The sequence below is a fragment of the Xiphophorus maculatus genome, chromosome 9 (genome assembly GCF_002775205.1).
Source record: "Xiphophorus maculatus strain JP 163 A chromosome 9, X_maculatus-5.0-male, whole genome shotgun sequence".
NCBI lineage: Eukaryota > Metazoa > Chordata > Actinopteri > Cyprinodontiformes > Poeciliidae > Xiphophorus > Xiphophorus maculatus.
Window position 1 is genome coordinate 28,788,164 of NC_036451.1, and position 27,167 is coordinate 28,815,330.

Here is a 27,167-nt window from a genome sequence, read left to right on the forward strand (position 1 = left end):
TGGAGCATGACATTGGGAAAAGTTCCTGAAACATAAGAGTTCTTTACATTGGAACTCTACATAGATATTCTATTATGGTACATGATGAAATTCACTGAACTCATCAGAGCAATCCATTCTTTGACAATTGTTTGTAGAAGCAGCCTGAATGTTAAGTAAGTAGGAAAAAACTATACAGTTTTAAGCATCCAGTGAGAACCAAAACTCAGACTTTTTGACATTTTAGCTGGTGTACAACATTGACATAAATAAGATATAGCTACTGGATCTGTGTGAAGATTAGAGTAGGCAATGCATGTGAAGTCACCGCACCAGATTGTTCGATGAAAGACCAACACAAAGGAACGATACATCCGTATGGAAAACAACGAAAATGGTTGAAGAGCAGCTGTTCAACAGAGCACACAAACACATTCAGGAACTATTTGTGTAAGTATATTGCAATTTTTATTTTTTTGCAGAATGCTGAAGGCAATGGAGAGAGGAGAGAACAGCATGAACAGATTACTTCCATGCAGCTGACCAGGCTGACATCACACGGTTAACTTGATAATGTAATTTACCATTAAAAATGGAGCCCTTTGCTGTTTTGGTGGCACAACCATACTTCACCCAGTCACACTGGTAGTGCATCATTCTAGCACACCTCCTGCTAAAATTTAAATAAAATGCGCTGGATTATAATTCCATGAGAGGAGCACAGATTAGTCAGTACTAGAGGAGAATGTAGCTTCAGTCTGCGGCACTTTGCTCTGATTTTGTGCTGTGTGAGTACGTGCGTGTCTGCCAATTGCTCTCGTCGTTCCATTTTTGTCCTATCAAATTATTCTCTAAAAGGCAATGAGTCTATCTATCTATCTATCTATCTATCTATCTATCTATCTATCTATCTATCTATCTATCTATCTATCTATCTATCTATCTATCTATCTATCTATCTATTATAAATTTTCTGCACTCAGTTGTAAGTTGTATTTTGATTTAAATTTTTATATTAAAAATATTGTTATTAGCGCATACTATGTTTTAATTCTTTTCTTGCTCTCTCTATCCCCCACTCCTTCTCCTCTTCCCCTGATATTGCTTCAACTGACTGCTGATTGAATGCCACTGGGTGTGCGAGGCAAATTTCACACGTGGCCGGGACCAGGAAACTGACTGGAAAATCCCTGCTCAATCTTCACCTTCAGTCTTCACTCCATTTCTTCACCTCTCTGTTCTTCATCCTCACCTGCATTTCCTTATTTCTTGGCTATTTCTTCCCTGCTAAGCTTTAATTTTGAGCTCAACGTTCTGGCACCCTGCTGCGCTTGCTTTTTAATCTGAACATCTGAAGCAGTTCCTCCAGTATTAAAAGCGCTGTTGTACACCAGGACTGGGTCTGGCATCAGAGTCATCAACATAAAGCAAAATTTTAAAAAGTTACAACTTTAAAACAACTATCATACATTTTATATGAAATAAAGTTTTATTAAAAAGAGGCCAGAGATGCCTTTGGAACACCTGTTGACTGAATGAGAGCTGTAACACTTTTACCTGAGAAAAACTAATTCTGCTGTTTGGAAATAGTTCGCAAAGTCTTGGAAACTGAAGGAGACAGCTGTTAAAGTTAATTCAATATTAAAGGCAGACTATAATTCTAGAACAATGCAGAGAATCAACGTCATTGTTCGCAACTTCTCTTCCTGTTCGCTGACTGGCCTGGTAGAAACTTTACTGGAGAAATCCCATTCATTGAGAGAAAGCCCATACAGAGTAATGAAATGAAGTTAGAATTGAGCAAAAGAAGGCAATGGCAGGGCTTCGTAAACACTTGTATACCCAATGAACTCTGGAACTTTGACCAGGGTATTTCACGCCAACTGAAGACCATTCCCTGAATTTGATCAACATATGCCCTGTTGGGGATCTGCAAATCATTCACATCATCAACCTAATTATTATGTCAAAGATTGCTGAATAAAGGAGTTTGCTTTTTAAAAGATTGCTTTTTTCTTCCAAAATGAAAAAGATTCCCAAACTGACCAAGGTGTGTGTAATAAAGCATTTCCCTTAAAGATTAATGTGTTTGAGTCTAAGGTTATAAATGAATGGTGGGGCATTCTAATTTAAGATTTCCCAGTAGAGGGCAAAGTTCATGGTCCCATCAGTGAAAGCAATCCATGTTCTGAAACAGTGACGCAGTCTCACACCATAAGATGACCACAGCCAAGTTGGATTGTCTCTATACAGTGAACTTCTATTCTCAAATCCATTTCCTTTAAATCAAGGCTAAAAATCCACGTTTAGAGTTGTCTGATTTATACCAGCCGTGAAGATTGACTAAAGTGGCATAACTATGTGTTTTCCAGGCACATTGTGCCATCTTATAGTGCACTCAAGTAACTATGTTACCTTCAGTTGTCATAAAAATGCTATATATATCAAATATGACAAAAAATTGGACATCATAATTTAACACCTTGATATTGGGTCACTGCCTCTTTAAAAACTCCTGCTCTTTCTGAAACTCAGGAAATCATCACAACATCTCTTATCAGCATTTCACATAGATGTAGGTAAAGAGCTCAGCAGATGTGCAGTTCCATCATCTGTTTGCTAATTGCTGCTGGCTAGTCTGAAGAAACTGAGAGGGGGATTTATAGGGGAGGGCTGCTCTGTGTGCGGTGTTAGGTCCAGCTAGTTATAGTTACCATGGAGATTAAAGGATTTCTCAAACATGCAAGAGAGATTCAAGGCAACACTCCATGTATGTTTTTGATGAAGGAATAACATAATACAAAGCTCAAAAAAGTCAGTTTTACATAGTACTGCCTCTTTAGCATATTTGATTTATATTTACTCTCGATGATTTTGATGAAGGCATTTGTCAAAATGTAATGCTTATTGCTTGTGTCATAATTAGTTACTATATTAGGTTTTTATGGTGTAAAACACTTTGAACTGCCTTGTTGCTGAAATTTGCTATACAAACAAACTTGACTCTATTGGTTTGACAATCAGTGGTCAGCTGAAGTCCCAAAGCCCTAGAACTAGGTTGCTTTACCCTTTCCCCTTTCCTCTTAATCAATGAAGTTATAACTTGAAAATTACATTCATTTCTTTTAATGTAGCTCCAAAATTGAATGTGGAGAAATAAAAAAATCAAGAAATGTATAAAAGGAGAAAAATCTTTTGATAGCTTCCTATCAAATGATCACCAACTTTTTCTATGGTAGAAACTCGTCTTTGGATTTATCTACTTTATTTACAAAGCTTCTATTCAAAGCTTATAAAATGTAAGTTGTACATATTGTCCTTTATATTCATGTGCATTATGTTGGGTTTTTTTCTGCAGGTGAGGAATCAGTGCTCTTTTGTGGCTTCCAGTCTGCAAGTCCTTTCTGATGCCACCCATTTTCTAACATCCTGTGCGACCTCACAGCCTTTACCTTTTTACCCTCACTTCTTCACTTTGCAGCTGTTCATTACCCTCTCTGTTTTATTACATTATTCAAAAAGTTTGATTATCATATCTAAAGTTGATTGGCTCTTTATTGACTTTGCTTTCTTGTCATTTCTCCTATGTCCATTTTTCTCTTCCTGACCAATAGGTGTAAATTTTTCCCCATTGTCAGCTCCACCCTCCCTTTTCTTTGACACCTCTCTTTCAGCAGGCTCTTCCCTTTGCTCTCAATTTCCTCCTGCTCTGCTCCCCTAACCTCACGTCTGTCTCCTCACAGCTTCTCATCATTCTCTTCGTCTCTCCTAATTTCAACTCCTGGCTGGGGCAGGAGTGGTGGAGCAGCGTAACAAATCCCTGCTGAATGGCCTCCGCCTGACTCACCGCTCTAATGAACTAAGATCAGCCGCGGCGGCCCACAGCCTCACCGCTGCCATTTCACTTACGCTCAGTGACAGTCTGTAAAGTGACATGTATGTGTGCTGGGGTGTGCGTGTGTGTCACGGGGTTATAATTCTGTTTACACAATCCCACTGACATGTGGGGACAAATAGCAAGTCCCCATGAAGACTGTGTGTTGTGTTGGAGTAGGGGAGCAGAGTTTGTGATGAACCTGACCTGTTAAGAACTACTTAAAGTGGAAACATTAAATGTCTGCTCACCAACTCAAGGAGATCTTTCAAAATAAAGTTTGAATTTAACTTTGTTAGACCATATGTCTAATATAGTTTTCATATATTAGACAGAGAAGAAAACATGTGTCTGAAGCATTTACAGAAAAACAATTAGGAACACTTTTGTGTTTGTGGCCTGGATTTGAATTCCATTATGAAAGGTGTCATCATGGACAGGCTTCATTTCAGACAAAAGAATGCTAAGTTATGAAACACCCAGATTTATAGATGGGATGATTTAGACAGGGGGGGCTTCCTGTCCGCTCAGTGCCACCTATTGGTAGACAGGGAATGGCAAGTGAGGAGTAATGGGACAATAACAGTAGTGGTTCATTATCAATCCGTAATATGTGACACCATGACAACTAGAATCTTTTTGTTCCTCAGAAAGAACCATAATGTTTCACTTAATCTTTTGTATTATATTTCTAAGGATTTCAAAAGGATGAAAAATCATGTAGAAATTAAAAAAGGACAGAATGGATTATATATAAAAAAGACTTCCTGAATTCATTGGATGTGAATTCATGGTGTTCCAGACTTCACACTTCACTTTTGGCATAGTGTTTCTGGATTGATGTTTAGAACCTTTCTTCCTCCAAACATACTACCTCAGAATCTACTAAGAATTAATTAACATATACTGTAGATGTGTTCATTACTTATTTGATCCACAGTAGCAGAATGTTTGTACTCAATAATCATTTGACTTTGTGGAGAAGAATCAATGGTCCCATCTGACCGTTTTTCTTCATAACTTTGGTACCTCACTGACCCTCACAGGATGTCATCTTCTGATTCTTATGTGCTAGAGTATTGACTTGCTCCTACTTTGTTGGATGTTGTTTCTTCACCTGCTTCTTGAAACTTGACTGCATGTTCTCAATAGTGTTAAGACTTGGGGAGCCACTAATTTATCTCTTTTGCCTTATGATACATTACTCCTTCTTGCTGAAAAAAACTACAGATTACAAAGCTATTTCTAGACTTTGTCATGATTCATGTTCTGTCCTGTCCATGCTGTGCTTAAACACTGATTCAGCTCACCTGCCACGCCTGTTTCCTTACCTGTTCCACCTGGGCCGCGGGGCCAGGTGGAACACTTAAACACCTCTCAGAATCTGCGTCCTTGCCAGTGTATCAACAGCCACGTGCCAGTAGAGATCCAGTGTTTTCTTCCAAGCCTTGAAGTGTTTCTACGACCCATTTCTGTCCATGGATTGACCCCCCTCCGCCGCCGCCAAGCCCTTCACGGATTCCTTCTGTTCTGGATTTCTGGACCCTGACCCAAACTTTGCCTCACGACCACCAAGTATTGCCTGCCCCTCAAGCTAAGTTTGCTCTCTCTGTCCACCTGTGTATGACCTCTGCCTGACTATCATCAAAGTCTCTGGGTGTTGCTTCTTGGATCTCCTTGTGGAGATCTTTGCTTTCACAGTAGCCTGTTCTACCTGGTTTTCTGAACCTCCCTGTCGTCAGGCCCTTGGTTTCTCAGCTCCACCCGTCCACTGTTCTACAATGCTGTGTTTGACAACGTCATCCTGAGCAGGAACCAGAGTCTGAAAATTTAATTAAACTTGTTTTTTTCCTTTACAAACTCCTGTGTGTGGTTGAATTTCCGGGTCCCCACTGAGTGTCCTTACAGACTTTTGGAGAAAAATGCTGGTACTTGCTCTTTATTAATGGCAGTGTTGTTGGAAAGTACTGTGAAGAACCTCAGCTGCTTGGCAAAATCGACACATCATTGGGATGGCTTATTTATTTGAAGGTAACTGTAGCTTGCAAAAGAAGAAAATCAATTCAAGTACAATTCTCCCTTTGTTAGTGCAATCAACCTGCTATTTATATTGATGAAGTCACTGCAGGTGGCAGCTACATTGGAACAGCTGTTAGCATTATCACCTTGCAGAAAGAACATCCTAATCATTTGGTCTTCCTATATAGAATTTACAAGCCTTTGAAACATCAAGCAAACATTGTTACTCTGAACCCAGATGTCCACCAATGTTTCTGACTGTTTAGGGGTCAGGACCACTGAAGCCCTAACATTCTATGACAAACTATGTATTCTACATTTTCAAAAGCCATCTCTCTCTAGCTTATTTGTCATCACCAGTTCATCAGCCATAAGTGTCCATAAAATGCATACAGTATATAAATATAGATTTTACCCAGTTTACGGTACCTGACCAAGTCCTGGGCCCTACAAGGATAAGTGGGTTTAGCTAATGGATGGATATAAACATGGAGATAATATATGCCAGCAGCCTAAAGGAAGTCATTGATATTGACCATGTCAGAAGCTTAGATTGGAGAAAATGTCAAAAAAACCCAAGTCAGAACTTAAATGAATGACTGAACTAAGGATCAGCGCTACTGTGTTAAATGTCCAAATAAATTGAAAACATGAATCTCTGAATGACATCATACCAACTTAGTTACGTTCCACACACGTTTAAGTTAGTGAGATATGTAAACGGTTAAAAAAGTTAATGAATTACACCATTTTCAAAATTTTGTGAACACTCGCTAAAGCTTTGACACCCACCCACACTCACAAAATAGACTGAATTATAGCATTTAATAAAGTGGAGTCAGTATGTGGCAGGATCCAATGGGTGCAGTAATTGTCTGAAAGGGCAGTTGGGAAAATCTAAGAGCCAATCATTTCCTCCTGGTGCGTCAACACATGGAACGCGCTATTTTAAACAAAGGAAGTGGAGAAGGAGAGAACAGTTAAAGGGAAAGAGATGGGAGACTTATAGCTTAGTCACTCAGCTAAACACTATCAGCCGGTGCCGTGGACGGTCTCATCCATATCCATATTCTATTTTCCATCATCCATCTATATACAGCTCTCCTCCAGCTGCTGCACTGTGATAAAACCTCCCCATCCTCACATTTTGCCATCACTCCATCCAATTGTCTTACCCTGTTTTAAGCATCTCATCTCACCTCCGCCTACAGTATCACAAACTCTCTTACACACACCCCCACACCCATGTGCACACACACACCAGGGATTACAGAAGGGATTTATCATGACCCTTGGTGGGATGCCTTGCAGGTCTAACCGGATTCAACTCTCCTGCTCTGAGACCAGTTGGTCTGAGTGTATTATACTTGAAATATTAGAGTTTTCTGTTTGTCAGGACTTTCTACTAACATGTTGCTGACATTGCAAACAGAGCTTTGCCAGTCAGTATCTTAATTAAAACGGCTTGAGCTAAACTAACCTGACACTTCCATTTCTTTCCTCTTTGTCTCATAAAGGGCATGGTATCAATTAGATATTTTTTCAACTGTTGATTCTTTACACAAACTGTCTTTAATGGCTTTAAAATTTTCTCAACTTTCTCATGTCAGTGTTTTGGTTTTGGGAAAACACATTCACATTAATATTAATAATACCTTCTTTCAAACACACCCCATGACAATAACAGAAAGAGTAGTGTACAAATGTGATATTTGGTATTTGTGCAATTTTGGACCATGATGAAGCCAAAGTGCTTTACAGAGTCATATGTTTCTTACAAGAAAATGTCATATTTACATAACAATTTACATTAGAATACCAAGCAGGCAGTAGGTGTAAAATACTGGTAGTTGAACGGATCAGTGCAAAATTTCACTATGGTCCATGTTAAAAGTTGTTGAAGAGGTGGAGCGACAGACGCTTTTAGCTGATTTACTCATGAGGAGTCAGTTTTAGAGAAAGCATATATTTTGCTTCGGTTAGGTGTTTATAGCTGTTTGCTGATATGGATCAGTCCAACAGACTATCTGAACTTCTGTGCAGATGTGGTATCCCCTGCCAAGACTGTCCGCTGTTACCCTAATAACAAGCCATAGGTAACGCGGGAAGTCAAAACTGTCCTCAATAAGAAGAAGGCTGCCTTCAGGAGAGGAGACAGGGAGGCCATGAAGGCAGCACAGCAGGAGGTGAAACAGTGTGTGAGGGAAGCAAAAGACAGTTACAGGAGAAAGGTGGAGCAGAAGCTGAGAGAGAACAACATGAAGGAGGTCTGGGAAGGTGTGAGGACCATCACTGGCCTCAACACAAGACCAGAGTCGTTGGGGGAACAATGGAGAGGGCAAACGAACTGAACAACTTCTTCAACAGGTTCAACCAGTCCATGGCCCCCCAACCCCCTCTCTCACTGCAGCCCCTCCCTGCTCCTTACCACACACCTCCCCCCAGACAACACTAACTGACAACCCCCCCACACACCTCAGCACAACCCCCGCCCCACATCACCACAGACCAGGTCAGAGAACAGCTGAGGAAGCTCAAGCCCAGGAAAGCAGCAGGGCCGGACCAGGTGGGTCCAAGGCTGCTGAAGACCTGCGCTACTGAACTGGGAGAGCCACTACAGCGGATCTTTAACCTCAGCCTGCAGCTAAGGGAAGTGCCCACCCTCTGGAAGACATCCTGCATCGTCCCAGTGCCCAAGAAGAACAGGCCCAGCGAGCTGAATGACTTTCGGCCCGTGGCACTTACTTCACACCTGATGAAGACGTTGGAGCGGCTCTTCCTCGGCCTCCTCAGACCCCAGGTGGAACATGCCCAGGATCTCCTGCAATTCGCCTACCAGTCAGATGTTGGTGTGGAGGATGCCATCCTCTACCTGCTGCACAGGCCCACTCCCACCTGGATAAGGGCAGCGGCACGGTGAGGATTCTTTTTTTGGACTTCTCCAGTGCCTTTAATACAATCCAGCCCCTTCTGCTCCAGGATAAACTAAACAGCATGGGAGTAGACCCGCACCTGGTCACCTGGATCCATAGTTACCTCACCAACAGGCCGCAGTATGTCAGGCTGAAGGACACCGTGTCTGACACTGTGGTCAGCAGCACAGGAGCCCCCCAGGGCACAGTGCTGGCCCCTCTTCTCTTCACCCTGTACTCCTCTGACTTCCACTACAACTCGGAGCTGTGTCACATACAGAAGTATGCTGATGACACAGCCATAGTCGGATGTATCAGGGACGACAGAGAGGAGGAGTATCGCTGTCTGGTGAGGGACTTTGCTCTCTGGTGCCACACAAACCACCTGGAACTCAACACCGCTAAGACGAAGGAGCTGGTTATAGACTTTGGGAGGTACAGACCAAAGCCGAGACCAGTCGCATTAGAGGGAACTGAGGTTGAGGTCGTGGACTCCTACAAATACCTCGGGCTGTGGCTGGACAGTAAACTGGATTGGTCAAAACACACTAGCCACCTGTATAGATAGATAGATAGATAGATAGATAGATAGATAGATAGATAGATAGATAGATAGATAGATAGATAGATAGATAGATAGATAGATAGATAGATAGATAGATAGATAGATAGATAGATAGATAGATAGATAGATAGATAGATAGATAGATAGATAGATAGATAGATAGATAGATAGATAGATAGCATTTATTGTCATTGAACAGAATTCAACGAAATTTCCATTGCAGCTCCCGTGCAAAAGGTCAAATGTATGGGAAAGTGCAGAGCAGGATGTACTTCCTGAGGAGACTGCGGTCCTTTAACATCTGCAGCAAACTGCTCTGGATGTTCTACCAGTCTGTGATTGCCAGTGTCCTCTTCTACACTGTGGTGTGCTGGGGAGGCAGCATATCCAAGAAGGACACGTCCAGACTGGACAAACTGACCAGGCGTGCCGGCTCTGTGGTCGGCATGAAGCTGGACTCTCTGGTGACGGTGGCAGAGGCGAGGACACTGAACAAACTGCTGGACATCATGAACGATAGCAGCCACCCTCTACACGCCGTCATCAGCAGCCAGAGGAGCCTGTTCAGTGACAGACTGCTGCTTCCCAAGTGCCGGACCAATAGATTTAAGAACTCTTTTGTCCCCCATGCCTTCAGACTGTACAATTCCTCATTGGGGAGGGTAGGGGGGTGACACAGGACAGAGGGTGGAAGGAGTAGTGACCCCTTGTATTTTTCTCCATACTTATCAGGTCAAACCACATAGTGCAATACGATATCACTGGTCAATCTATCCGCCAAATTCTTATATTCTTTTTGTGTTGTATTTATATTTACTTATATTCTTATATTCTATATTCTTATTCCTTGTTTCTTGCATAATTTAAGGTTTTTCTTGCATAATTTAAGGTTTTGGTTACTCACATTTAGTGTGTACCTTAGTATTTAATTTGTATTTTTGTATTCTTTTGCACTTTTGCTTACTGTGTGTTATCTTTGTTTTTTGCCTGGGAGCTGCTGGTAACTACAATTTCCTGAGGGAGTCTTCCCAAGGGATCAATAAAGTACAAGTCTAAGTCTAAGTCTAAGTCTAACACAAGCTATACTTCACTAGTTTAGTGTGGAATATGTAACACAGCATAGTTTCCCCATTCATTTGGTGCAAGTACTACAATAAGAATCCTAATGTGGCCCTGAAGGGTCATCAAAATGCAGTTTAGTATAAATCAGTTAAGTATAAAACTGATTTATGCTAAAACAGAGTTTATGCGAAAAGAGAATCTGTGGTAAAATGGAATTCATGCTAAAACAGGCCACCACATAATCGCCTGAATAGTTTAGAAGAGAATGCAAAAGAAAAGTTTGGACAGTGCTGGTACTTACAGTATTTGATGATGCAATGCTCTGAAATCTTGTGGAAAGCACATAGCATGCTTAATTAAGAGCCATTGCCAATGAGAGCGCCATTTGTTAATATGACAGCATGCAATTCAGAAATCTGCCACGCTTAAGGTCAGCTATACTGTAAAAGTTAACCTGTCTACAGATTGCTGTGAGAGTCCAATGCAGCAAAGCAGCACAATGCTGAAATCAAAAAGACAAAGACACCACATTGTTTATTTAAAGCACTTTAAAAAACATTTCTTCTTAGTATTTTTGTTTAACTTAGGTCTGTATTAAGTTGACACAATAGAAATGCTCTGTAGAGCTTTAAAGGGAAAAAAAATGTATTTCTCTAACGTTCAAATTCATGAAACTCCAACTTTTTCTGATGCTGTAAGAGAGCCTGGCAAAAATAATAACAACATGGTCAAACAGGAAATGAACAGAAGCCTCTGTCCCTCCCCATCACCAACAGCTCCACTCATTCAATGACATTTAGATAAACCAGTCTTTTTGTGTAAGTGAGACACAGTCTTTCAGTACCTTGTCTCTGTCTCTGTGAAGGACCAAAACTGACATCATTAAAAATAAAAGCAGTAAGATATATATATATATATATATATATATATAAAATAAAAGCATTAAAAATAAAAGCAGTAAGATATATATATATATATATATATATATATATATATATATATATATATATATATATATATATATATATCTTACTGCTTTTATTTTTAATGCTTTTATTTTATATATATATATATATATATATTGTTTTGCTTTTCCTTATACATGCATTGATGTGTTTATATTTATGTCTCATTATGCAAATGAGGTGGGCCGGTATTTTAAGGCTTCAACTTCTGCCTATTGGTTGGTTAGCATTACACTATGCATAGCTCAAAACTACTATAGCTGCTACAAAGATAGCGACCTATGACTAGTTTATCAGAGAGCTGAAGTTTAGCAGCTTTATTAGAAAATAGTGCTATAACCCCTGACTTTATTATTTTTCGTGTGGCCCCTCAGACAGAACGTGTGTTTCAGTTAGTGACTCTCATGGACACAAAAGTTCACCGTCAGTTTTTTCATAACCTGCCGGTTATGAAACCTGTGGATGAAGCAGCTGTTTAAGTTGGCTTCTGATTGAAGCTTCGGGATTCCTCCAGAGGTTCTTCAGACATTGAAACAGAGGCTAACGCTAATGTTTGTTTTTCAACTAGAAGGACAGAACCCTTCAGTTTAGTTTGTGCTAGTTCAGAAGTTTGACCTTTTTTGATGCAAGATTTGCAGTTTGTAGTTGTATGTTTTCTCAGTTGTAACACAATTTTTATTTCTAAATAATGAAACCAGAATAAAAAAACTCACTTAAAATTGTTTGAGCATCAAAATTTGCACTATGTCTGATGAAAACATGTCGATGAAATGACAGATTTAATGACTTATTATATTAAACAGCTTATGAGCCTGAAATGCATAACTCATTTTAGAGGGGCAGCATTTCTAGATACTGTAAGAGTAAAACATACAAGACATAAGGCTGAGTTTCACTATCTCTACCATTATAAAACTGTTTGTGTGTCAGAGGTTTATTCTACTTCCTGATAGAGGCAGAGTGCAGGTCATGCTAATTTTTCAAGTAGTCAGATGTTTATATTCATGGTATCGAGTGAAAACTGTTAACGCAGTATTTTTCTGTACTCACGTTCCCCATTTGTGATGTGATGCAACAAATTATGTTTATTCTGTACCCAAAATGAATCGCTGTATAGCTACAGGCCGCAGCTTAGCTGGGTGTCAAAATGGTTGAACTTAGCACTTTAGCTTCTGCTAAATACCATGTTGGTATAGCACTTTAGTCTTATAATTTGTCCATTAGCTAACTTTTTAGTCAGAGGTACCCACCACTGCTGAAATTCTTCTGGACTCTCTACATGTTGGGTTCTGCAGGGGAGTGGATTTGTGTTTTCTCTGGATCTACAGGGGGCAGGCTGATGGGATCCAGCTGGTGCTCATCATCACCAATCAGCAAGGGCCTTAAATAGGAGCCGTTTCCCTGAGGCAGAAGCCAAATGGTTCCGCTTCAACAGTGGTACACTCTAGCTTTCATTGCTGCGCTTAAAGTGTTTAAACTTCTTTCCCATCTATTCCTTCCTCATAGAACCAGCTCTGACCAGTCTCTGGTGCTCATACCCACCTGTACTACCAGATCCTCACTGCTTCTCTAGGCCTCGCCCCTGGATACCTCCTTGAGTATCACCCAGCTGCTGCCTGTCCACCCTCAGTCTCCTGCTGGAACTCCTCCACCTGGAAGCACCCACAACTGTACCAACTGCTGGGAAACCCATGCTCATCTCAATCCTCAGACTATAAGCCATCACCAAATTACACCATCATTCTCTCCATTTACTCCCCAGTTTAACTGCTCACCTTTTCTCAGTTCCTCCTCTGACCCGGTTCCTCCCTGCTGCCGCAGATCAACACCTCTCCAACCTCTCTCCATTGCCCTTAACAAATTCAATAAATCTGTTAAACTGCGTTGTGTGTTCGTAGTTGTTGCTTGCCTTTGAGTCCTGGTATCCTAAAGACATACTGCTCTGCTTTGCAAGGAATCATATTTTCAAATCACACACATTTACTGCAAGAGAAAGCAAAGTTATTTCTCTATGAAAAAAAAGTGTTTTCATCACCGGAACATCTTGTGCATGACTACATGTATAATGCATGCTTAATGTAATATATGAACTTATCTGTGGATTTTGGGTTTGCAGGAGGTTCTCACAAAACTTCCCTGAAGAAGATCCAAGCACCAACAAAATGCATATATCTGTAGAGTTCTCTGTCATTTTCTTTTATACTTTCTGGCAGTAAATATTCTTCTTTGCGGGCTGTTTGCTGACTGTTGGTCCTGAGGCAGCAGTGTCGTGAAAGAGGCTGGCTGACTGTTGTTCAGGCTATTGACTGGGGAACGCAGCCAGTGTTCTGGCCTGTCAGTCTGGATCAGTGTGCTGTGGGCCCTTGGCTCCTACAAGCAGAGTTTAACTCCAGCACAGAGCCTAGGGCACATCACACAAAGCCCACGCACACAAACACACAAATACACACAAGCTAGCCTAGGGAACGGTAAGGTATACGAGTACAGACTGAATGTGTGCTGAGAGGATGTGCATGTTCTGTTCCTCATACTCCTGTCGCTGTCTCATAAGCCTACCCATCTTTTTCTAGTTCATCCTTGTAGCAGGAAAATACTATTTCTATCTACCTATAGTACGGTCATGACTAATAAACAGCTGATTTAGTTTAAAGTGTTTATTCTTTGGACATGCAGTAACCTAATGTGATAGAGAAGATGAGTATAATAATCACCAAACTGCATGTATTTTGTTCTGTGCCATCATCGGCACTGAGTGGATTAAATGCCTGGATGTTTTGTAGCAGTGCCACAGTCTGGAGGCGTCCATATTAAGCAGGCTTGTTTAAAGAGCACTCTCGTTACATAAAGTGAAAAGTGACCGAAGTTGTGTGTGTGTGTGTGTGCGCGTGTGTGTGTGTGTGTGGGTGGTGGATGAGCCAAGTTTACTTCTGTTCACTTCACCTGGCAGATATTTTGTGCCTCGTTGCCAGGAAGATCACCAGTGAAGTCATAGGTTGGCATGAAAATGGCTTTCCTCGCTACCATCACCTCAGTGGGAGACGCGTCCCTCAGGACAGATACCAGGCTGAGTGACGAGGAACCACCTGAGAGCTACTCAGAGAGACTCACTCAACGTCCTGTCTGTCTGTCTGTCATCGCTCTACAGCTGATAACTGCCATGTTTCTCATTGCGATCACCTCTGTGCGACCTGTCTGTCTGCCCTCCTATGTTTCCATCTTCAGCTCCGTCCTCAGATCAGATCAGCCACCACATGGACAATCGTAAATTCCACTGGCCTCCACCAGGTTAACTTCCACCATTCATCCAGTCAGCTGCACAGATTGATTGTGTTTTTACACACTGCTTTTCTGCTGTGCTTTATTTTTATTAAGTAAATAATAAGAAAGATGAGATGGATGTTTTTGTTTGCTTAAAGATAGATATCTATAATCTAGTAATTATGGTTATTGTCATCCACACACTGTCATTCCTAGAAGTCTTTTTCTCCCTCATCTCAATAATTAATAACTAACATTGTCTTATGTATACACTCTCAGTTTTCTGATATTACTGTTTTTTATTTTACAGAACACCCCGTCATGATAACCTGTAGTACACAAAGCCACCCTCTACAGCCCTATAAGCCAAACAGAACAGTCTGGGCCTTTTGGCTTCATTCTCTCAGGTGAGTTTTCAGCTGATAGATATGTGTGAAAAGATTTGAACCCTTTTAAAAAGCAAAACTCTCAGGGGAAACAGATAGACACAAAGGAGACCAAAAAGCTTGATGGCCTTCCATTCTAAGCATCAAAGCATTTGAAACAAATTTTAATTTTCACTGTCTAAACCTGGGAGAGGTTTAAAATGCATGTTTTGTTCTTTTTTGTATAAGAAAAAACATACAAATACTTGTACTTAAAAGTTACAAACATGTAACTGGTTATTTTACTGTATCCTGGACATACTGACGTCTATTTTATGCATGTAAAGTTATGCGACCATGACCAGGCTGAGAACCAAGCTTCTGCTTAATGTGCATTTTTTCAATATCCAAGTTACATGGTATTAGTGGGACCTAATAAGTTTAATAACAAAATCCTGTCATGGAAAAGTTTTTGAAAGAAAGGATGTCTAGTCCATAAGACGGTCCATGTTTGGCATTTTGACGGTTTCTAGAATGCTTACTAGGTCATTATTTGGTTGAAAAATTTACTTCTTGCAATAATTATTTATGCTTGTGAACTGTTTTAAATTATCCCAGATTTATCTAACCAAAATTTGTGTCCAAATACCACTTACTGTATATGAACTGTTCATATTCTTAAAAACTTATAAATATTCCCAAGTTTATCCACAAGCAGTGATGTCAGTAACACGTAACATATTTTTTTTACAAAGATTTTACTGACTCTAGCAGCCTTAGTTTGTGAGTGGTCAGACAGGAAAGTGGGTAATGAAAGAAGGGGAAGATATGCAGCTAAGGTCACCAGGTTTTGCAGACTGTTAATCGAACCTGCGACTGCTGCGTCGAGGACTCAGCTCTTATGTGAGTCGTGCTCTACCCCTGCACCACCACAGCACCCCTACAATAGACTAATTCAAATATTTGAAAATTCTTAAGTTATAATTGATTTCTTTCAGAACAACATATGAGTACCTAACCTAACAGGAAGTAACAGCTAACCTAATTATATGACGGGTTATGTCTAATATTATGGCTGCTTTAATATGTTTTGTCTTCTTTACAAGGATATATTTTGACTTTGAGTTTCTTTTATCCTGATTAGTGTCCAATAAAGCATGCAGTGAATCTAAGCAGCAACAACTTGTGACCAGAAATAAAGAGGAAAGAAGCTTTTTCCCCCTTCAGAATAAAGGCAGAGTAGCTGAGTAAAAACATCTATGTCCTTTCTATCAATACCTAATTTATTTTTTTGCTGTCTCAGTAAAGAAAGATGCAAATTTCAATTACTGTAATGGTTTCCTCACTGCCTGATTACAGTATAATTAGATCCTAAAATAAAGAGCATTCAGCAGTGTTTATAGACCACTGATCCAGAACCGCACAATTTCAGCTTCAACCCTCAAAAGAAAACAAATATAAAGATGGGTAAATTATCAAACCTAACTGAACCATCACTTACCACCTTTTAGTTATGGTTAGAGGTAATAGTTAAAAACCTTTTCCTAGGATTGGAGTCAAAGCCAGTATATTAACTGCTGGACTTTTAAAGCAAGCCTAAATGGCTAGAAGGTTTAGAAAAAGACAGTTTTTAGTTGAAAGGGGAAATAGCAAAACATTTTTTCAGCCTCTGAAGCGAGAAGAAAAAAGTCAAAAGAAGTTGATGAGCCCTGGCAAAAGAGGAGTGATGGCTACAAAGTCGAAGCATAAAGACAAGCATGTTCAAAAGGAATCTGACAGAGTTAGTACAGTGACTTTTTCCTCAATAAATTTCCATCCTGATAATCTATTATTATCCTAAACAAAGGAAACAAACAAAAACTCCTCTGTCTCCACGGAAGTGTTTCTGTAAGAAACATGCCTATAAGTTGTAAAAACACCCGGGTTCAAACTGTCTGTAACAAAATGGGATGTTTTGGTAAAAGTCAAAATAGTGATAATCTTCATCCCCCAACAGTAACAAGGTTATGAGTCTAGTGTCACATCTTTGTCAAAGAAAGTAAACAAATATGCAGTCTATGGCAGAAAATGCCTGATCTTACTGCACAAAGAATCCCAAACCCCTTGCTTGCGGGAGGCGGCCCTTCCATGTCTGAGGAATCACACACAAGCAGCAGCAGCAACTCACAGCAGAGGCCAGTATGCTGGAAATGTGCAGGAGCTGCTAGTCTATAAAGAGTCTATATAAGTAGGGAAATGGACTGGTGACGGGCTAAGTTGTGAGGCTAAGGCCAGTGTTTTGCCTTAAGGCTGCAGTTCAAAGGTTATGTCAGAATACTGTTTGTTTCTTATCACCTTTTTGGTTTGAGAGGATGGCCCAAACTAGTTGGCTAAGTGAGGGAGGAGATCATAGTCTGGCTTAATATACAGCCTATTACAATGTTAATGCTGCGCATTGAAAATGCAGTAAAGAGAAGCCAGCGTATTACAATTTGAGGGCTGCTGGAGCTGACAGAGCAGCCGTATGTGACGAGCTGGAAGTAAAAGAGTGCACTCAGTGACACTGCATAAAGCTTATGGCCACCTCAGGTCTGCAGGTAGAGGCCACGTCATCTGCGATGATCGTCTCAGTCAGAAGGAGACGTGGCTGCTAGCAATGCCACATCTTTATACTTCTTTGGCAGGGCAGGTAGGGAATGATTTACCCAAGCTACGGCAAGCATCACTGGTTGAAAACAGCCAGAAGGTCCCATGCATGATGTATCAAAACAGCAATTTCACAAGCCGGCTATAAATACAGAGTAGCTTCAACGACAATAATAACACAATAGTAAAAAGGAAAGAGCTCTTCAGAAATAACAATAAACCACCATAAGTCAACTGGAAGTGTATAATTTACAAAGCGGCACAATCCTAAGTATAGAAATGGTGGATAATGATTGGAGAGGAGGGAGCGCTTGCATCAGGGGAGCGCTACCGAATGGGGAGAAAAAACGAGGAAGGCATCGATGAGAAGAGCAGAGGTTTTCTGAGACATGTAGAGCAGAGCCCACGGGGCCCTCCTTCCACACAAACACACACACAGACACACCCAGATCATCCACACAGGACAAATGCAAAAGGAGAAGAAATAACATAAAAATCAAAGTTCATTAAAAAGGTCAGTGGCAGATCTCGTCTTCATCACACCGCCAGGAATAGCATTCATGTCACATGTTGCCATGGCTTTTGCTTTTCTACTTTTTTTTAACCAAATATTTTAGCTCTGAAGGAGTGGAGCATTACAACGGTCAGCACTTCTGCCTCTCAGCAAGAGCGATCCAGGATCAAATCCTGCATTTCTTTATGCAATGTGAAGGTTCCGCTCTGCTCAGGTCGGCTCCCACACACAAACTGGATCCATGAGCTGACAACAGCTCCCAACAACATGGAAGTAGGGTACAGAGGAAAAATTTTATTTATTTAATTTTCTTGTGGCGGGAGTTGGAAAATATTCTTTTATTTTTGGGGGAGGAGCGGGGATGGGGCACATACACTTTACATAAAACTCATAGGTCTAAATCATGTGAGTTGTATTATTTTGGGATTTTTATTAATGTAAACAATTCTTTTCTTTTTTTACAAAAGATTTAACTGACTCTAGCAGCCTTTATTTGTGAGTGGTCAGACAGAAAAGATGGTAATGAAAGAGGGGGAAGACATGTAGCTAAGTTCACCAGGCCGAGACTCGAACCTGTGACAGCCGAGTAGAGGACTCAGGTCTTCTTATGTGAGTTGTGCTATCCCTGCACCGCCACAGCACCCTACAATAGACATATTAAAATATTTGAAAATTCTAACGTTATAATTGATTTCTTTAAGAACAACATGGAGTTATTGGCTAGTGGACCTATTAAACCTAGCATGCATCAATTAATACCTGCTGAAGTACAGGAATACCTATTAACCCTCTATGGCATGGCGTTGCCCTCAGGCAACAAACCACATAGCTGTACCTCACATTGCTCCTTTATTTTATTTTTTGGGGGGCATGATTTTTGACATATTTTTGTCCAAAAAATAGTTCTTTTATGAATATAGTTTTTGTTTGATTTGTATTTCATTTCTCATAATCAGTGTAGACAATCTTGGTGTTCTAGACCAATGTTACCCTGAGGCAACAAACCCAAATCTGGTTCCAGGAGGTGTCAGAGTCCGATTTTATGATTGACATGTAATTAGGGACCACCAAGCTCCCAAAGAATGCAGGAAAATATTTCTTCCCCACAAAAATAAAAAGTCATGCCATAGAGGGTTAATGTAATTGACATTAGGAAAATAATTATTTTCTAGTCGGCACCAAAACTGGCTCTAGCCCACTTTAAATATGTTGATCCTCCTGGTGGACCCGAAATGTTTGATGTTTTTTGGCTTCAAGACGGCATGTTTGATAAGATTTGATAACAATAATTAAAACAATGGAATTTTCTAGCAAAATGTTTTTACATTGGCCTACATGACTGCATTAAATTAATGAGCTATGAGCTGTAGCTGGTGATATGTTGTTTACTGCTGAGCATGATCATTTATGTGGCTAAAACAAAACATTTTACAACTTCTAAACTTCTTCAACATACCTTCAAAACCATTTGAAGTTTCAGAATCAACAGGTATACACTCTCAGGTGAGAAAGAGTCACCTCGTATAAAGTACATTTTTAGCTATACGAGAAATTCATTTAATCAAAGTATATCATTAATATGTGTGTATGTATTCCATCTTAAGTAGGGCTGCACCGATTGAAGTTTTCTGGCCAATCACCAGTTACCGATCTTTAAAAAGCCCATCCTGCTGATTTTGATTTTGGCCATTTTTTTTTATATATATCTGAAATGTAGCTAAATATAGGAAGAATTTTGATGAGCTGGTTACAGTGGGGGATTATTATTATCGTTAATGTGCAGACTTGACCTGATGGGCCGGTCTGTCAGTCACACCAGAGCAGAAGAGGACAGAGGCTGATTTTTAAACCTTTGCTGAGGGAGATGAGATTAGGGGATAAGATTGGCTTCACATGTAAGTATCGGCCGTTACCAAAATCGGCAGATTACCAAAATTAAGGTAATCGGCGCCGATAAATCGGCCGATCAATAAATGCATCCTATATTATACATGCATACAGGGTATAATGTAAACAGCAACATCAAAATGCAATACGTTCATAATAGGTGTGTGAATGAGCTAAGTGTCCAACTGTTGATTGCAGCAATCCACTTCGTTAGTAGAAGTAGAGGCCCCCAAAACCACATTCTGCTTAAGGCCCCATGGAGGCTTGGGCCGGCTCTGCACATCAACAAACATATCTAACCACTGAGACTCTCTGAATGTCACACAAAGCTTTTTTAAAGAGATTCTGTCCTTAAAGAATGAATGTGGCAACCAGATATCCAAGCATCTGGAATCTTCACTTCTTTTGTGTGTGACAAAAGTCCTTAGGTGCGCACACGCAGATAGGCACACACACTCACAACTACCGCATTCATCCAGTTTTATATGGTGATGGTGCCCCCGCAGTGGCCGACAGGCGTAACTTTCCTCCGCCTCCCCCTTCTGAGTCTGGAAGAAGATAGAGAGACCTCTATAGTTACTCAGAAGCCTCTCCGTCCTGAAGCCTCACACTGAGCCCGCTGGGAGCTCTACTTTCTGCTGCATAACAGCAAGATTGTAAAGACACATATTCCACTGAAAACCAAATGTTAAACAGATTAAACTCCAAGAAGGGTGGCTAAAAATTTGTTTAGACAGAACCTGGTCAGTGACCGAAGACTCCCACTCCGCAGGTGGCAAAGGACACGCTGATTTATCCGCGTTCTGTTCGCTGTAAAATCCTATTTCTGGGAGCAAACTCCCAGCAGAGCCTCTTCAGACGCCCGCTAGGATTTCTAACGCGGCTGTTTAGCGCAGCTCGCTCGGCGAGAGTGCGCGACTCTGTGCGTCTATGCGCTCGGAGCGCAGAGAGAGGGAGTCAAAAGTGGCTGACAGAAAGGAAAAAAGAAGACTTTTCTTTATGCTTCTCAACAAGGACCACCACGAAACCCCCGGCCCCCGTACTCCCGTCCCCCTCCACCTTTCCATCACCCACAATGGGAAAAAACCCCCCAATAAAACAGACATGTGATTTCATTTCATGTTGTAAAGCCAGGCAGCGTTCATCTGAACTTACCGCTCACCAACACATCTCCGGGATAATTCTACCGTGAAAAATCAAGAACTAAACATCAGCCCACTGCATCGTAGTTGCTTGATTTCACTTGGAATTGAGCAGAGCCCCAAAGCCAAATGACTTAACGCCTCACGGAGCTTACAGAATTGAGTCTAGACGTTTATTTACCGTTAAAGAAGAATCCCATTCGTTGCGCTTTTATTTCTTCCTTCACACTATATTCCTGTTCGCGTTACGTCCCGTTAGGATAAGGTCCAGTCCTCCCAAAAGCCCCATAAGGAGAGAGAATCCTGACGTTCCAGCGTTTGGAAATCAAACTGGTGCACTTCCAGAGGTAACAACTCAGCTCAGATGCGGTCCAACACCTCCAAACGCATAGAAAGAAATGAAGGAGCCCCCTTTTAGTTCAGAACAAGTGAGCCGTAAATCCAAAATGTGTTTGGTTTTTTACTAAGAACTGTTGGAAGAAAGATTCTCCTGTGGCCAGCAGGCTCCGGGTTTCTGGACGCGCACCGGTCTACATCTTAATGAAGGTGATGCTGGAGGAAAGGAAACAGGAGAGGGATTTTTTCCCCCCATCGTCCGCTCCTCACGATTCAGGCTGCACTTGGCTGATAAAACGCTGTCCTCTCTCCCTCTCTCTCGCTTTCGCTTCCTCTCCCCCTCCTCCCCTACATCTCTCCTCCAGCTCCACGGTCTCCGTCGCAGACTTTCATGGAGCAGAGACGCGCCTAGCGGCCTCTCAGGGAACACCACTTCCAGGAGATTCCCTCCGCCCCCTCCCTCTCCTCAGCGCGCTCTTAAAGAAACATTTATTAGGCCCGAGCAGCAAAGCGCTGCGAAGGCCTATTGTATCTGTGCTGTTTATTATTATTATTATTATTAGGCCCGAGCAGCAAAGCGCTGCGAAGGCCTATTGTATCTGTACTGTTTATTATTATTATTATTATTATTATTAGGCCCGAGCAGCAAAGCGCTGCGAAGGCCTATTGTATCTGTACTGTTTCTTATTATTCTTCTTACGATTCTGCCCCCCTCTTCGTGCGCCTTTTTGGGGGCTTTATCATATTCAAAAACTCACCAAACTTGGCGGAAGCGACTAGGCGGTTTAAAAATTTTGAATTTTAAGGTCGCCGCAAAAATCGCAAAAAAAATTGCTCAACGGCGGCAACTAGCAATTTTCAAAAGACCCATTGCTATTCACTTACTTCATCGTAGAGACTTGAAATTCGGTACAGTTGTAGAGCTCACTAAGACGCTCAGAATTTACAAGTAATGTCATAGTGCAAGTATCACAGGAAGTCGGCCATTTTGTATTGAAGGTCCATTTTGGACCTCGATTTTGACGTTTACAGCCTTCGTATTTGATCGAACTCCTCCTAGGGATTTCGATTGATCGGCTTCAAACTCGGTCAGTCTGATCATAAGGCATGTCTGATTTAAAGTTATCAAATTGGTGAGTTTTGGAGCATGTTGAAGGGGGGTTAGCAGGGGTCAAAGTTCACCTACACGCCATGAAACAAAAACCTCTTATATTTCCTATACAAAAACACATAGAGGGACCAAACTTTCAGTGATTGATCGACATCAGGTGTCCTAAAATACCCTGCAGTGAAATTTTTTTTTTATGTAGGCCACGCCCCCTGAGAGCAGGAAGTGTAATGTTTTACTGTGAACGGTCGCTATCTTAGCCCTTTGACCTAATCAACATGAAACTGTGTCCAGAGACAGAAGACATGTTGGTGTGTTGTGGATTCCAACCCCGACCGGCTGCGATGAAGCAGGTGGGCGTGGCGGCGTTGCGAACGCCATCGAATTTCGTTTGGCTCTGAATTCCACAGTTTCGGGGTGAGCTGCTCCAAACTCACTAGGATGGATCCTTATCCATCCCCGAACAGGAATCCATAGCGATATTTGGTGGGCGTGGCCTAATTTTTCTATAGCGACCCCTAGAGTATTTTAAATGAACAGCCCCAAGCCATGCTTAAACCTAGAATTACGAAACTTGGTACACATGTGTATCTTGTCGGGACGTACAAAAAAGTCTCTTAGAGCCATGCTCTAAACCCAACAGGAAGTCGGCCATTTTAGATTGAAGTTCATTTGACCTCCATTTTGACGTTTACAGCCTTTGCATTTGATCGAACTCCTCCTAGGGTTTTCGATTGATCGGCTTCAAACTCGGTCAGTCTGATCATAAGGCATGTCTGATTTAAAGTTATCAAATTGGTGACTGTATGAGCTTGCTGAAGGGGGGTTACCAGGGGTCAAAGTTCACCTACTCGCCATGAAACACGAAACTCTTATATTTCCTATATAAAAACACATAGAGGGACCAAACTTTCTGTTATTGATCATCAATAGGTGTCCTAAAATACCCTGTGGTGAAATTATGACATCGCTTAGGCCACGCCCCCTGAGAACAGGAAGTGTCATGTTTTACTGTGAACGGTCGCTATCTTAGCCCTTTGACCTAATCAACATGAAACTGTGTCCAGAGACAGAAGACATGTTGGTGTGTTGTGGATCCAAGCCCTGACCGGCTGCGATGAAGCAGCTGGGTGTGGCGGCGTGGCGAAGTGACCTGTAACGCCGATGCCATACGTTTGCTTCTAGATTCCACATGTTTCGACCGAGCTGCACCAAACTTGGCCTGACTCATCCTGGTGTGATGCCTGACAATGCTTTGTCATCATATTATGACGTCATCTAAGCCCCGCCCCTCAGAATGAATTAGAGAGATCTTCTGTGTAATTACATAATAAACAGTCCATGTTCGTTGTTTGTAGGGCAATGCTGCCCTCTGCTGCCCACTGAAATAGTTTCATTATTTCAGTAATTCGACACCAGAGGGCAGCATTGCCCTACGGAATGACAGTTCAATGTTGAATTAAAGAGGAAAAAATTAAATAATTTGTAATTCTAACACAAAAACTGACAGAGACACCAAACCTTCAGTTATTGATCATTATCTTGTGTCCAATAATATCCAATGGTTAAATGATGACATCACGTAGGCCACGCCCCCTGACAACAGGAAGTCTTGTATTTTACTGTGAACGGTCGATAGCTTCTGCACCAAACTTTGCACGAGTGACCCTGGTGGGATCCCTGACGACCCTGTGTCATAATATTATGACGTCATCTAAGCCCCGCCCCCTCAGAACAGGAAGTGTCTTTTTTTTCCTTGGAAAGCTCCGTTTATGGCTCTCTTGACCTAATCAAGGTAATTCAGATGATGAGCTCTGTCAATGCACGCTTCTGGCTGAACCGTGTGGGCGTGGCCAAATGGCGAATATCAGTCCCTCGCCATATGCATACGTTTGGCTCTTATTCACGCATGGATCATCCGATTGGCGCCAAACTGGATATGTATGACCTTTGTTCACCTCTAAAGAGCCCGACGGATTTGAGATGTAATTTGACTCCACTGCGCCCCCTAAGTTGATACATCGGCCGTATCTCCTCGACGCATCGACCGATCTGCGCCAGATTTTTCGACAGTCGTCGGGGAGCGCCGCCGAACGCATTCACGCGTGTCGCCCGGTGGACGGGCGGGGAAAACGCGCGACAGCTCCTGCGGCGGCTGGCGTGCGGCGGTGCTGGAAACTGCGGCGGAGCTTCCGCGGTGGGGAGCGGGCTGCGGCTCTGGAAAACGCGCGAGAGCTTCTGCGGTGGCCGGAACCCCCGCGGTGGCCAATAGGCCGGAGCGGCGCTTGCTGCGAGGGCCGCCCGAGGCTGCTTGCAGCTTTAATTAGGCCCGAGCAGCAAAGCGCTGCGAAGGCCTATTGTATCTGTACTGTTTATTAGGCCCGAGCAGCAAAGCGCTGCGAAGGCCTATTGTATCTGTACTGTTTATTATTAGGCCCGAGCAGCAAAGCGCTGCGAAGGCCTATTGTATCTGTACTGTTTCTTATTATTAGGCCCGAGCAGCAAAGCGCTGCGAAGGCCTATTGTATCTGTGCTGTTTATTATTATTAGGCCCGAGCAGCAAAGCGCTGCGAAGGCCTATTGTATCTGTACTGTTTCTTATTCTTCTTACGATTCTGCCCCCCTCTTCGTGGGCCTTTTTGGGGGCTTTATCATATTCAAAAACTCACCAAACTTGGCGGAAGCGACTAGGCGGTTTAAAAATTTTGAATTTTAAGGTCGCCGCAAAAATCGCAAAAAAAATTGCTCAACGGCAGCAACTAGCAATTTTCAACAGACCCATTGCTATTCACTTACTTCATCGTAGAGACTTGAAATTCGGTACAGTTGTAGAGCTCACTAAGACGCTCAGAATTTACAAGTAATGTCATAGTGCAACTATCACAGTAAGTCGGCCATTTTGTATTGAAGGTCCATTTTTTACCTCGATTTTGCCGTTTACAGCCTTCGTATTTGATCGAACTCCTCCTAGGGATTTCGATTGATCGGCTTCAAACTCGGTCAGTCTGATCATAAGGCATGTCTGATTTAAAGTTATCAAATTGGTGAGTTTTGGAGCATGTTGAAGGGAGGTTACCAGGGGTCAAAGTTCACCTACACGCCATGAAACAAAAACCTCTTATATTTCCTATACAAAAACACATAGAGGGACCAAACTTTCAGTGATTGATCGGCATCGGGTGTCCTATAATACCCTGCAGTGAAATTTTTTTTTTACGTAGGCCACGCCCCCTGAGAGCAGGAAGTGTAATGTTTTACTCTGAACGGTTGCTATCTTAGCCCTTTGACCTAATCAACATGAAACTGTGTCCAGAGACAGAAGACACGTTGGTGTGTTGTGGATTCCAACCCCGACCGGCTGCGATGAAGCAGGTGGGCGTGGCGGCGTTGCGAACGCCATCGAATTTTGTTTGGCTCTGAATTCCACAGTTTCGGGGTGAGCTGCTCCAAACTCACTAGGATGGATCCTTATCCATCCCCGAACAGGAATCCATAGCGATATTTGGTGGGCGTGGCCTAATTTTTCTATAGCGACCCCTAGAGTATTTTAAATGAACAGCCCCAAGCCATGCTTAAACCTAGAATTACGAAACTTGGTACACATGTGTATCTTGTCGGGACGTACAAAAAAGTCTCTTAGAGCCATGCTCTAAACCCAACAGGAAGTCGGCCATTTTAGATTGAAGTTCATTTGACCTCGATTTTGACGTTTACAGCCTTTGCATTTGATCGAACTCCTCCTAGGGTTTTCGATTGATCGGCTTCAAACTCGGTCAGTCTGATCATAAGGCATGTCTGATTTAAAGTTATCAAATTGGTGACTGTCTGAGATTGCTGAAGGGGGGTTACCAGGGGTCAAATTTCACCTACTCGCCATGAAACACGAAACTCTTATATATCCTGCACAGAAACTCACAGAGATACCAAACTTTAAATTATTGATCATCATTAGGTGTCCAAAAATACCCTGTGGTCAAATGATGACATCACTTAGGCCACGCCCCCTGAGAACAGGAAGTGTCATGTTTTACTGTGAACGGTCGCTATCTTAGCCCTTTGACATAATCAATATTAAACTGTGTCCAGAGACAGAAGACATGTTGGTGTGTTGTGGATTCAAGCCCTGACCGGCTGCGATGAAGCAGCTGGCTGTGGCGGCGTGGCGAAGTGACCTGTAACGCCGATGCCATACGTTTGCTTCTAGATTCCACATGTTTCGACCGAGCTGCACCAAACTTGGCCTGACTCATCCTGGTGTGATGCCTGACAATGCTATGTCATCATATTATGACGTCATCTAAGCCCCGCCCCCTCAGAATGAATTAGAGAGATCTTCTGTGTAATTACATAATAAACAGTCCATGTTCTTTGTTTGTAGGGCAATGCTGCCCTCTGCTGCCCACTGAAATAGTTTCATTATTTCAGTAATTCGACACCAGAGGGCAGCATTGCCCTATGGAATGACAGTTCAATGTTGAATTAAAGAGGAAAAAATTAAATAATTTGTAATTCTAACTCAAAAACTGACAGAGACACCAAACCTGCAGTTATTGATC

The 27,167-nt window shown here is 41.9% G+C and overlaps 1 protein-coding gene across 3 annotated transcripts in view; it reads right to left on the reverse strand.

Moving 5' to 3' along the window:
• nlgn1 (neuroligin 1) overlaps positions 1-21,820 on the reverse strand; it is a 351,083-nt gene extending 329,263 nt beyond the window's left edge. For 2 of the 3 annotated variants that reach the window (XM_023339778.1, XM_023339776.1), the window contains exon 1: positions 21,349-21,820. The gene's annotated coding sequence lies outside the window, so the exon portion shown is untranslated. Of the gene's footprint in view, positions 1-12,918; positions 13,029-13,151; positions 13,229-21,348 lie in introns of all 3 variants that reach the window. The other variant, XM_023339777.1, reaches the window with a different exon arrangement.
• Between the last annotated feature and the right edge of the window lie 5,347 nt (positions 21,821-27,167).